This window comes from Aquarana catesbeiana, linkage group LG11 (assembly GCF_042186555.1).
Source record: "Aquarana catesbeiana isolate 2022-GZ linkage group LG11, ASM4218655v1, whole genome shotgun sequence".
Taxonomy (NCBI): Eukaryota; Metazoa; Chordata; class Amphibia; order Anura; family Ranidae; genus Aquarana; species Aquarana catesbeiana.
In genome coordinates this window covers 81958403-81972612 of record NC_133334.1, presented here as the reverse complement: position 1 = coordinate 81972612, position 14210 = coordinate 81958403, and the positions used below count along the sequence as shown (strand labels likewise).

The 14210-nt window shown below is 42.7% G+C and overlaps 1 protein-coding gene across 2 annotated transcripts in view; it reads left to right on the top strand.

Annotated features, from left to right (window-relative positions):
* Positions 1–8877: 8877 nt before the first annotated feature.
* The window catches only part of INCENP (inner centromere protein), a 58387-nt gene continuing 53054 nt past the window's right edge, over positions 8878–14210 (top strand). Inside the window, exon 1 of one of the 2 annotated variants that reach the window (XM_073604603.1) lies at positions 8878–9038. The gene's annotated coding sequence lies outside the window, so the exon portion shown is untranslated. The remainder of the gene's footprint in view (positions 9039–14210) is intronic. The other variant, XM_073604604.1, reaches the window with a different exon arrangement.

The window sequence follows — 14210 nt, the reverse complement described above, 5'->3', positions numbered from 1 at the left end:
TCTCCTGTCTGGGATGGCTTCCCCCACCCGCCCCTTCGCTGGGAGCAGACAATTGCTTGGCAGGAGGGATTCCTCTGTCAGCACTATACGTGTTGATTGGGAAAATCCTGCAAATTTCTTTTATGCAACCTGTATTTGTGGCTAATGCCGCGTACACACGAGCTGACTTTACGTCAGACTTTGCCCGGCAGACGGGATTTGGTTGGACAATTCGATCGCGTGTGGGCTCCAGCGGACTTTGTTTTCTCAATCGAGTCCGGTCGAAAAGTCCGCCGTCTGTATGCTAGTTCGACGGACAAAAAGCCACGCTAGGGCATCTATTGGCTACTGGCTATGAACTTCCTTGTTTTAGTCCGGTCATCACGTACGAATTTGACGGACTTTGGTGGATTGTGTGTAGGCAAGTCCGTTCATTCAGAAAGTCCGTCGTAAAGTACGTCGAAAAGTCTGCCGGTCAAAGTCTGCCATAAAGTCCGCTCGTGTGTACGCGGCATTAGTCGACTAAAATGTACTGGAGATTTTAGTCAATTAAAATGTAATCCCATTTTAGTCAAAAAACTGTGATTAAAACCAAATTGAAATTGGATGCCAAAATTAATATTTACAACCATTCTCTATCTATGGAAATTAACACAGCCGTATTGTTTTCAATGGAGATATTCACACAGGTGTGTTAACATGCACTGCATTCAGATCTGTAACCAAAAAATCTGATTCTAAGGACATACAGCATGTATACATGTATGTCAGATGCAATTACTGTAAAAAAAAAAAAAAAAAAAAAGGAAATTTTACATAAATATTTACTGATCATTACGGAGGAACTTTTGTGCTAGAAAAGAATGTGTAAGAGGATCAGTAAAGTTTTACGCCCATGTGAATGTAGCATATTTTTTTATTGCCTTTAGGCCTCATTCACACAGCTGTATTTTTTACAGATCTGAACACAGCTGCATTGTTTCCAATTGCTACATTTACACAGGTGCATAAACATGAACTGCGTTTAGATCCATTACCCAGAATCCAAACATTTGCATCCAAGGACATGCCTATACACGTATGCCCTTAATAAAAAAAAATTTAAAAATTAAAAAAGGACTATTTTATGCATTCTATTTACTGATCATTACGCAGGAACTTTTAAAAAAAGGTGAAAAAACTGCGCTATTGTGTAACCTCATGAACAAACTAAATATAAGCAGCAAATCTCTTGTGAGATATAAACACAATACATAAATATTAAGTCTTATGTACTCCTGGTATCATGCTCCACCAACCACCACCTTTAGTGATCTTGTGCATCAATGCCTCCACCAACGGCTAAAAAACTTGCTTACCAGCTCCTGTGGACCCCGTCTGCGCTTTTGGGCTTTTGGGCTCCTGTGGACCCTGTCTGCGCTTTTGGCTTAATACCCAGCCAGGGCCTTTCTCCAGATCCGGTAACATCCTCGTACTGCAACACCCTTTATCTCCGTGTCAAATGGATTAATATCTTCAAAGAAACAAATTGCTCCACATAGTGTAAAAAAGCTTTTCAAAGTTTATTAAGACGTAAAATAAGCCCCTGGACGACATCAACCTATGACGAAACGCATAGAGCGGAGCGACGCGCTGATGTCACCAATTCCTACGTGTCCTGGAAGGACTTGTTTGTTTGTGTGCCGGTCAACACACCAAACTTAAGGCGCATTTAATCAGCAATGCTGTGAGTGCAATATGTTACGTCTTAAAGCGGGGTTCCACCCAAATTTTGAACAATATCTGTATGTATTCTCTTCCTTGCCTAGATGCTGACATGCCGTTTAAAAAAATTTAAATCGCAGTAATTACCTTTTATTTTCTATTCTTCTTTGCACTTCCTTGTTCTCCTCCCATGGGAGTAGGCGTGTTTCTAGCCTCTCCCAGACTCCGCACAGTCTCCTGGGAGCTAGTCTCAGGCTTCCCAGGATGCCACTGAGCATGTGCGGGAACGAGCGGTGAATGCTGGGAGCACAGCATTCACCGCATCCAGGAAATAAATGCTTGTGGGCTTCAAATGCCCACAATGAAGATGGAAACTGCCTGCAGTGAATAATATAAGTTATTCTTTCCGACGAAATCTGACACAGGCGGACATATTACACACAATATAATATTAAAAATTTTCCTTCGCGATGGTAGATGTAAAAATAAATAATAATAGTGACTAAATAATAAAGAGAATGATTCTATCAAAAAGGTGTAAATATTGCAGCAAAATGAGGGTGTTCACACCAACACTTGGTACAGTAGATATTAAAATGAATTTCGCGCAATATTACCAATGCTCAATAAATGTGCGTAAAAGTGTGTAAACATAGACAAAATAAAGACTTTTATATAGTGGTTGCTGCAGCTGTAGGATCAACGATCTCTGTGTTGTAACATATAGCAATTCCCAATGTTTTTCAGTGAAGTGATGGTGCTATAGTAAAGTGAAAACGTGCAGGTATCTATGATAATATTGTGATATAAATGCCATGAATGAAGGCAGGCTAAAATATCATGAATAAATTATCGTGAACTATTACACGCAATATGTGAGTATGTAATGCTGGAAGAAAAGTTTGTGAATGAACTCAAAAAAAAAAAAACGATAGATAGGTGGACCCCCGCTTTAACAAACTTTTAAAAGCTTTTTTACATTATTTTGAGCAATTTGTTTCTTTGGAGATATTCATGCATTTGACACGGAGATAAGGGGTGTTGTAGTGTGAGGAGGTTACCTGATCTGGGGAAAGGCCCTGGCTGGGTATTAAGCCATAAGCGTAGACGACCCCTTGTAAAGAGAGTTCCACATGAGCTGGTTAGCACGTTTTTTAGCCATTGGTGGAGGCATTGACGCACAAGATCACTAAAGGTGGTGGTTGGTGGAGTCCGAGACTTATTATCACAACACTTGTGGACTGTTTTTTGCAATTTTAATTTGACTATTATTGTCATTTGTTTGATTTAGCGCAATTCTATATATTTTTTATGCAGGAACTTTTGTTCCTGAAAAGTGAATGTTTATGGCAATGTTACGGATTGTATTTTGGGATCAGCATTTCGACACATGAAAAAAAACCAAAAAACTCCCAAACCTGCATTAGGAGAAGAACTTATGAGCATAGTTTACAAGCGTAAACACGCATAAACGCGCACTTATGCATGTTAATTTATCCTAGTGGCTGGAATATTGGAAAAAGCTGTAAATTAATTTACGCTTATACACTGCTAAATGTCATACGCCTGTAAACACATACAAACGTGTATAAACGTGCGTAAAAACACAACATTAGAGGCAACTTCTGGCAGCATAATTGGAGCATAAATTCATACGCATCTAAACGCAATATACGCATATGTACACAGGTATACATACTTTAACCACTTCAGCTCCGGAAGGTTTTATCCCCTTCATGACCAAGCCATTTTTTGCTATTCGGCACTGCGCTAGTTTAAGTTTTAATTCTGTGGTCATGTGTTTTAATTGTGTGTTTCAAATCGTATCCCATTCGCACCAAAATGGTGCAGGACCCTTCTTTTGGTCCGCACTGGAATCAAATCACATTGGATGTTCACGCCTATGCAATCAGATTCCTGCTCCATTTCACAGTTCGCACTGCGATCTGCGAAACCATCTGGGAGTGTTATTAACTTTACATTGACACCCCCAGTGGTTCGCAGATCCCAGTGTGAACCACTGTGAGTTTTAGGTGTGATGTGAAAACCCGCACTGGATTCGCACCAGTGTGAATCGGTACTTATATGTGTAAAGTGTGCTGGTTTTACAGGGATAAGAAACACAGAGATTGCTCCCTGTGTACAGAGCTCTGTGTTGTTTGTCAACACAGCCATGTACACAGCCGATCAGCAGATCCCGGTCGTGAATTATTGGCCTGGATTTTCTGACAGGTTCCCTCTGTGTACAATCACAGCGGGTGCTGGCAGGGGGGTGCATGCATGCGTGTGCCATAAACCCAGAAGTAAGCAACCGCTCGTCCGCAGCACATCTTCTGTCAGCATATTTGGGGCATGAATTCATACACCCGTGTGCATGAGGCCTAACATGTTAAAGCGGTAGTAAACTGCTGCAGAATAAAGAAATTAAAAAACACCTGTAAGACAACTACATTGCATACTAGAACATTATGATACCGCTTTAAGAGCTCATGCACATGAGCAGAAAAATGCCACTGCTAGGTACGTCTGGCGTTTTTTTTGTATGCCTCAGAAAACATCTCTAGGTTATTGAATATGTACAGTATCTCAAAGAAGTGAGTACATCCCTCACATTTTTGTAAATATTTTATTATATCTTTTCATCTGACAACACTGAAGAAATGAAACTTTGCTACAATGTAAAGTAGTGAGTGTACAGCTCATATAACAGTGTAAATTTGCTGTCCCCTCAAAATAACTCAACACACAGCCATTAATGTCTAAACCGCTGGCAACAAAAGTGAGTACACCCCTAAGTGAAAATGTTCAAATTGGGCCCAAAGTGCCGATATTTTGTGTGGCCACCATTATTTTCCAGCACTGCCTTAACCCTCTTGGGCATGGAGTTCCCCAGAGCTTCACAGGTTGCCACTGAAGTCCTCTTCTACTCCACCATGACGACATCATGGAGCTGGTGGATGTTAGAGACCTTGCGCTCCTCCACCTTCTGTTTGGGGATGCCCCACAGATGCTCAATAGGGTTTAGGTCTGGAGACATGCTTGGCTAGTCCATCACCTTTACCCTCAGCTTCTTTAGCAAGGCAGTGGTCATCTTGGAGGTGTGTTTGGGGTCGTTATCATGTTGGAATACTGCCCTGCAGCCCAGTCTCCGAAGGGAGGGGATCATGCTTTGCTTTAGTATGTCACAGTACATGTTGCCATTCATGGTTCCCTCAATGGACTGAAGCTCCCCAGTGCTGGCAGCACTCATGTAGCCCCAGACCATGACACTCCCACCAAAATGCTTGACTGTAGGTAAGACACACTTGTCTTTGTACTCCTCACTTGGTTGCCGCCAAAAAGCGTCTGGGCGCACACTAGAGCTGCAGGATTTTGGATAAAATAAGAATAACAATTTTTTTGCTTAGACTAAAGATCATGATTCTCGGCGTAACATCATCTTTCACATTATATTAAAAAACTGGACCAATTTTACTGTTTTTTTAAAAAAAATTAATTGAAGTGTATTTTTTTCCCAAAAAATTGCGTTTGAAAGACCGCAGCGCAATAACAGTGTGACATAAAATATTGCAATGACCGCCATTTTATTCTCTAGGGTCTCTGCTAATATATATAGATATATATATATATATATCTATATATATATATATATATATATATAGATATATTCATAATGTTTGGGGGTTCTTTTGGGGGTTATTTTCTAGCAAAAAATACTGATTTTAACTTGTAAGCAACAAGTGTCAGAAAAAGGCTTATGCCGTGTACACGGGCGGACTTTTCAGCATCAAAGGTCCAACGGTCTTTCTGACGGACTTTTGACGGACTTCCGACGGACTTTCGAACGAACGGACTTGCCTACACATTATCACACCAAAGTCCGACGGATTCGTACATGATGACATACGAGCGGACTAAAATAAGGAAGTTGATAGCCAGTAGCCAATAGCTGCCTTAGCGTCGGTTTTCCTCCATCGGACTTGCATACAGACGAAGGGATATTTCGACCGGACTCGAGTCCGTCAGAAAGATTTGAAACATGTTCCAAATCTAAAGTCCGTCTGATTTTCGACCGAAAAAGTCCGCTGCAGGTCTAAAGAAGCCCACACACAGTCGGATTGTCCGACGGATTCGTCCCGTCGGACCAGTCCGGTTAAAAAGTCTGCCCGTGTGTACATTTTATTTACGAAAGGCAAATCCACTTTGCACTGCAAGTGCACTTAGAAGTGCAGTCGCTCTAAATCTAAGGGTTAAGATCTGAAATGAGTGGAAGCTCAGCTGATTTTATCATCCAATCATGTGCAAACTAAAATGCGTTTTTTTATTTTCCTTCCATCTCCCCCTCGGATCTACAGTGACTTTGAAGTGCACTTGCAGTGCAAAGTGGATTAGCCTTTAGTAAATAACCCCCTTAGCAACGTTCCACTCAGTTTTGTGTTTATTTAAAGTCAGCAGCTACAAAAAGTATAGCTGCTCACTTTTAATAAACATTAAACTTGTGACTCGCGCTATTGACAAACACAGTAAATATAATATGAAGGTGGTGAAACATCACCTTGAACAAAATACAAATTTTTGTTTGTCAATAGCGCGAGTCACAAGTTTATTAATGTTCAAGTTGTGTGTTTGTGTCACATATAGGATTTTGCAGCTTTTTTTATATTAATTTTATTTTATTGATGCGCAGTTATTCTCCACGTTTCTTTTGACTTTTAATAAACACACATTCTTCATATTATTGATAATTCATATTATTGATAATAGTTTGAATAGTATTTTCGTGAATACCTTATGCTGAATATGCTGTAATGCTGATTTGTTTATTAACCACTTCAGCCCTGGAAGGATTTACCCCCTTCCTGACCAGAGCACTTTTTACAATTTAGCACTGCGTCCCTTTAACTGGTAATTGCGCCATCATGCAATGTTGTACCCAAACGAAATTTGCGTCCTTTTTTTCCCCACAAATAGAGCATTCTTTTGGTACTATTTGATCACCTCTGCGGTTTTTATTTTTTGCGCTATACACAAAAAAAGAGCGACAATTTTGAAAAAAAAAAACAATATTTTTTACTTTTTGCTATAATAAATATCCCCAAAAATTTTTTTAAAAAACAAATTTCTTCATCAGTTTAGGCCAACATATATTCTTCTACATATTTTGGTAAAAAAAATCACAATAACTGTATATTGATTGGTTTACGCAAAAGTTATAGCGTCTACAAACTATGGGAAAGATTTATGGCATTTTTGTGATTTTTTTTTTTTTTTACTAGTAATGGCAGTGATCTGCAATTTTTAGCGGTATTGCGACATGCGACTGACAGATTGGACACTTTTGACACATTTTTGGGACTATTGACATTTATACAGCGATCAGTGCTAAAAAAATGAACGAATTACTGTGTAAATGACACTGGTAGGGAAGGGGTTAACACTAGAGGCGATCAAGGGGTTAAATAAATGTGTGTTCCCTCAGTGTGTTCTAACTGTATGGGGATAGGACTGAGTAGGAGAGGAGACGTTTTGCTGTTCCTACTTACTAGGAACAAACAACATGTCTCCTCTCCTCTGACAGCATAAGGATTTGTGTGTTTACACACACAAATCTCTGTGCTGGCGCTCGTGCACGTGATCGCGCATGGCCGGCGGCGATCGCGGCCTCTGGCGGCTCTTAAAGGAAACCCGTAAGGGGTTTTTCGCGCAGGGGAACCCCCATAAAAAGATGTGAGCCGGTTGGGAACTGGTTAAACTTTTCTGTTAAAAAAAGTGACACTTACCTGTCCCATGGTCCAGCGATGTGGCCGCCTGAACACTCGCTTCTCTTTCTTGGTTCTCTCCGGCGCCGGCATCACAAGTGTGGGTACTTGTAACTTCACAGCTGGGTGTGCACTGTGCATGCGCAAGTCGCGCTGTGTCTTCTCAATGGCCCGGCAATCTCCTGGGACCTGTGACATGTCCCAGAAGATTGCAGGGAGGGAGGGGGAGAGGAGAACTTCCACTCGAGTCGCCTAGGTGGCACGAGCAGAAGTGGGAGCTAGGAACCTGTCAAAACTAGGTACCTGCCCCCCCTCCAACACCAATAACATCCCAAATGTGGCATGTCAGGGGGTTAAGAGTCCTTAAAGCGGAAGTTCCACTTTTGGATAGAACTCCGCTTTAAGTGGATAAACTGACCTCATTTGTAGACCGAAGTTCATCCCTTTGATCTAAGGCCCCTTTCACACATGCAGACTGTTCAGATCTGCCTGTCAGTTTTTTCAGGCGGATATGAACGGTCGCTGCATACAGCTCTATGGAGCGTCGGATGTCAGCGGTGACATGTCCGCTGACATCCGATCCACCGCGCAAAATCCAGACAGATGGATGTCCTATTTTCCATCCGTCTGGCGGATCGGATGAAAACGGACAGCTGGCCTGTAATCATCCGATCCCCCCCATAGTGGAGAGTGGACTCTCTGACAGGTCCATCCCTGCACAGGGTACAGAGACGGACTTGTCATCCGCCGGCTCAGCGGGGATCAATGGAGTGATCCCCGCTGAGCAAGCGGAGTAGTGAAAACGGACGTGCCCTGTGTGAAAGGGGCCTAAAAGAACCAAATGACCCCCAATGTTTCTTTTTTTTCTCTCAGCCCTGAGCAATGTTGTGATAAACTTTGCCAGCTGCTTTTTTTTTTTTTTTTGTGACAGTTGTGAGCAGAGAACTGCTCTGCACTTGATATGCCTGTGTGTATGAGAATTTGGTGACTGGGTTTACAACTACTCAGTTTAGAACTATTGTGATGTTTTTATTTTTCATATATATATAAATGTTACTGTGCTTGTACTACTTGGAATGATATAATGGTTGTATGAGAATTCAGTGACTGATTTTACAAATACTCCTAAGTTTGAAACTATTGTAATGATTTTTTCTTTATATATATATATATATATATATATATATATAGCTAGATGTGTGTGTGTGTATATATATATATATATAGTGTACTGTGCTTGTACTACTTGGAATAACGTTGTATGAGAATTCAGTGACCGGGATAACAAGGGCTTTCCAGTTTGGAACTATTGTAGCATAGAACACATCAGCCCAACCAACAGCGTTCCATTCCTTTGTTGCGTCTCGCGAGTCCTCCAGCGCCCGGAAGGCGGGGCTCTTCTATCCTTACCCCGGCTTCCTCTATGGTCTCCGGCTCCGCCCTCTGACGTCGCGCCGTCTGGCTTGCAGCCGTTTGGATTTGAACAATTTGAACGGTTTGAGCGGGAGAGGAAGGAGCTCCTGTGACGGGGGAGCCAGAGCTATAGAACAACAACACCGGGGACACGGAAACTCGGGAGACAGGGGCACGGGACAGGTGAGCGCCGTCCTCCATTAACCCTTGTATGGAGAGTTAGTCACAGTATAGCCGGGCGGTGACTTGTCACAGGCGCCGGTCAGGGGTCTTTAATCCTGGGTGAGCCCAGCATGGCCGCCTCTGTCATCACCAGTGTCCTGCCCGGGCCCTGCAGTGTGAGGAGGGGTCAGCTGACCTCATTCCAAGCATAGGCCGGGGCTGTGTGCTTCTATCTGTTCATGGAAGTGTCCCTGATCTTCACAGTGTGTGCGGAGGATTATTATTCTGCATGATCTTCTCATCTGTTACTGTGGGTGTTATTATTTACTAAATAAATACTGACATGATAACAGTGGTGTGTGTGGTTGGGTGGTTGCAGACAGTTCTGAAGGATTCAGGTTTATCTCACTGTTATAAAATCCTGTGTTGTTGTTGTGGAGGATGATGATGATGATAATATTGTTTCTCCTAAAGAGGTTTTCTTATTCCTGTTAGGCCAGTTATGTGATACCATGAAAATCGCACACCTTCCCACTGACCAGACGAGGTGATTCTTTGCAGACGGATAGGGGGCATTCTTAATAGTACCCCCTTGCTTCGGTGTCTTCAAGTGCATAAAACGTCATGGCGCAAAAGCACACTGCTGTTTGCATGCAGTTGCGCTGTAGAGAAGACGCAGGGATCAAAGGAATGAGCTGCTATGCCCATGCAAACGTGGCATGCACAAGACGCTATAGTGTTACCCTAGGTTTGTCTTGTTTCCTGGGCTGTCCTCTAAAATACACCCAGGCTCATTTAGATATGTGGTTGGGGGTTGTTAAAGTGTAAGTAGAGTCCACTATCATTATTTTTTTTTTTTTTTGGCACCCCAGGTGGGTTATGCCATAATGTGCTAGTATGCACAGTGTATTAGTACATTATGGCAGACCTGCCTGTCATATGGTGTCCTCGGCGCACCGCTGGGACCGATTCAGCGGGGACACTGGCACTTTTAGTTTTGCCTGGTCTTCCTTCTGGGTCCCGTCCCTTTCAGCCACTTGATAGGCCAGGCTGTTTTAACGCCACTCCCATGCATGTGCGCGACTCAGTGAGCATGACAGCTGACAAGCAGACAGATGCATTTGTGGCAGAAGAGACCTATAGGGTCATTAATACCCTGCCTGTCAGCCATGTGTTGATAAACCAGCTGTACTTCCACTTTTAAGCCCAGGTTCACACTGACTGCGGGAATTAAATCATGCACGTTCAGCTGAACTCGCACAATTTCGTTCCCGCATGTTAGTCCCGACTTCGGGGGCGATTTCAGAGATATCTGTGCTGGTTTCTGCACAGACGTCAATGGAAATCGCACCTTGAAATCACCAGAAGTAGTGCAGAAACAACTTTTGGGACAAATGCGACGGCAAACTGATTCAGACACTGCCATTGCCGCCAATTTGACATGCCAAATCGCATCAATGTGAACCAGGGCTAAAGGCATGTGGTTGAGCTGGGTTTTTTTGTTTGTTTTTTTTTTAGCATGCACGACTTAAAGCAGTAGTTAACAGCAAGAAAAAAAAGTTTGAGTATAATGTGCTACTACGCTTTGCATATTAGCACATTCTGAAAGACTTCCCTTAAAACCAATCTCTCCAGCTATATGCTTTCACCCCTGACAGGGCTTCCATCTTCACGCAGGTTTGTGGGGTCTGGCCATTCATGCCTGCATTAGTGATGACTGCAGCACAGCTCATGCCGTCCATTGAGAGCGTAGTGTGCATGTGCTACTAAAGTAAATATCTCCTAAACACCATTTGTAGGAGATAGTAACTGTACCTACAGGTAAGCCACCTTATTGTCTTACCTGTAGATAGTAGAAGTCCACTTTTTTTTTTTTTTTTTTTTTTTTTTTTATCGCTTTAAGCTGGTTTGGTAGGGACAGCCTGAATTCCACTCTGTGTAGCCCTCCTGGTTTGACAGAAGACAGTTGTTAGTTTCTGTCAAACAGTCCTGCTGGAAAACCTCCTTCAATCAGAGGCTTGCAGCCAGTTGGCTGCAGAGCTGATTAGTGTACTCTGACAGTGGAGGATTCCCTGCTGTAAAAATACAATGGCACAGGAACTATTCAATCCTTGTGTGGATTTAGGAATCTGTTAAACTTTTTTTTTTATCACAAAATAATGCCCTGTACACACGGTCGGACATTCCGACAACAAAATCCATGGATTTTTTTCTGACGGATGTTGACTCAAACTTTTCTTGCATACACACCGTGACACAAAGTTGTCGGAAAATCCAATCGTTCTGAACGCGGTGACGTAAAACACGTACTTCAGGATTATAAACGGGGCAGTAGCCAATCGCTTTTGTCTCTTAATTTATTCTGAGCATGCGTGGCACTTTGTGCGTCAGATTTTTGTACACACGATCGGAATTTCCGACAACGGATTTTGTTGTCGGAAAATTTTATAGCAAGCTCTCAAACTTTGTGTGTCGGAAATTCCGATGGAAAATGTGTGATGGAGCCTACACACGGTCGGAATTTCCGACAACAAGGTCCTATCACACATTTTCCATCGGAAAATCCGACCGTGTGTACGGGGCATTAGTGTGTACCCAGCTTTAGCCATACTGATCCCATCAGTGCAGCTCTGGTGTAGTCAGCTGCAGGATGCTGGGTGCTATGCTGACATTTTAGGTATGTCATCGGGGAAGGGGGCAGTTGTCTCTTCTGGTTTGTTGCATTCAGCCCACTCATGTGTGGCAGCTAATGTGTGTTTTTAAATTGCCCCTGGTACACACCTGTAGGTTTTTAATTTTCATTCAATCCAGTGGGCTGAACGAAAAACTGAAGAGCTTAGGAGGGCTTCTGTACAAACTATGCAATGTTAGTACAGCAATCTCCCCTGCTGTGCTATTGTGTTCTGGCAGGGGGACTACCTCTGTCAGAATACACCAGTCGGCATTTTCAGCCATTGGCTGAGAGCGCTGATCAGATGCCGATCAGCAGACCTTTTTTTGGTCATGCCCAGCTGGACCGGCTGCTGCACACACAGGCTGAATGTCGGCTGGTTTCTATTGAACCGGCCAATGCTGCCTGATATTTGGCCGGTGTACGGCCTCCTATGTCATTTTAGTATCTGCAGTTTCTTGAAAGAAGGGCAAGAAGCAACATTGTTTGAAGGATAAGAGCCCCTAACCTCCGCCCCCTTCCGGCCATGTAAACTTCTGTGGTGTAAACATCCCTGGAAGTGACAGCTGTCAGATCTCGGTGAAGCATGTATCTGAAGGGGGTAGGATGGAATCGGTTATTTTGTAAATAGTTTATACGTCCATGGTCTTGACTTGGGTACACTATAAAGGTCCACTATTTTGCACAAAGCAGCCTAGATCCTCCTGTTGAATGCCCCCACAGCAAGCCACAGCACCATGTGTCCATTTAAACACTGAGCTGTCGCCTCTCCTCAATGGCTCACGGACTTTGACAGCAGCGGGAGCCAATGGCACTCTGCTTCCAATGAGGGGGGAGAGTCTCCGGACAGCCGAGTGTCTCATGCAACATAACTGGATTGAGATGGATTCAGGTAAGTATGAAGGGGGCTGCTGCACACAGATGGGTTTTTTCTAATCTTAATGCATTAAGATAACTTATTGCCTTTACATGTTAGTTGACTAAATTAACACTATTTTAGTCAACTAAAATGGCATTTTAGTCAAGACTGACTAAAACTAAATCAAAATTTAACCTCAATTACCACTGCACTACCACATAAGAATAAGTAGGGGCATCTACAACACTGCTGAAAGGGGGGGGGGACTTTTTTTTTTCTTAATATTTAAAGGGGTTGTAAAGTCAGGTGTGTTTTATCCTAATGCATTCTATGCAAATATGTGCTTTGAGTTATACTTTTAATCGAAAGAACAAGGTTTATTAAAGGTGATTTTGAACCCAAGAACAGAATTGTGCTATTGCAGCTCAACAGTCCTTCAATGTGGCACATTTGATTTTTCTTGTCGGGTTATAATTTATCAAGTACAGAAAGTAGTGGTTGATCCTGCTAGAAATGCTGTCCTTGTCCCTTCCTGTGGATTGAAGTCACAAACATTGGGGTTGATTTACTAAGACTGGAGAGTGCAAAATCTGGTGCAGCTGTACATGGTAGCCAATCGGCTTCTAACTTCCACTTGTTCAAGGAGTCTGAACCAGAAAAACAAAAACCTGGAAGCTGATTTTTATGCAGAGCTGCATCGGACCTGAAATGTTGAACAGGGACGCACCAGACCCCCTGCTGTGAGCAGCTCTGCACGGCAGTGTGAACCCACCCTTAATCCATGGTCATGCAATATGCAACATCTCGAGTCCATCATCTTCACAGCAGAGGAGGTAGGGTCCTTCTCCCCTCCCCATAACCCCCACCCCCCAAGCTTTAGGCTCAGCTCGCATACGTCTGGCTGTGGTTTAATTGTAAATTTTAAAAGGAGTCTGGTACAGTTTCATTCACCGGTTCAGGTGCAAATTTTTACTTGAAATTACACCTGAACCAGACTGAAAAATGTACAGTACTTTATAAAATCGCAATGGTGCCAGCCAGGCCTGAACCATCTCCATAGAAAGCCGGTTCGGTTCACATGTCCTGTGAATCGGATGCGGTTCAAACCGCACCCAATTCACATATGTGAACTGAGCCTTAAGTTTTATTTAGCGTAACATCACTTGTGGTGTTTAATAAAGCCATTAGTACAAAGCTCAAAAAGTGCATTTCCAATGTCAAGTACCATTCAAATGTACTTGTGTACATGTAAAAGGGAAAATAAAGGCAAATCCAAAGAAGGTGGGGGGGGGGCCGCATTTCAAATACTTATATAGCACTCTTTCAACATTATTTTGAATGAGCTTTATTATTTGAGTGCCTTTTTTTCCAGAGGCCACATCTGGCGACTGCCACCCTGGCACTAGAAACCATTCACCAACTTCATATAGATGCAGGAGATGGTGTTGCTATTCAACAAGTCCTAACTGGGTAGTGAATAGCATGGAGACAGCCGTGTTTTTCATTGTGGTATAATTTTTTTATGTTTTTGAAGCAGTTTGAAAAAAAAATAACGTGGGATTAAGGTTCCATGCAGTGAAATGCTTGTTCGTTTTTCTCTATACGAAAGGGAGTTGTAAAAGGGAAAAGGAATTTTCTCAATTGGTGCAATGTCCAACAACAG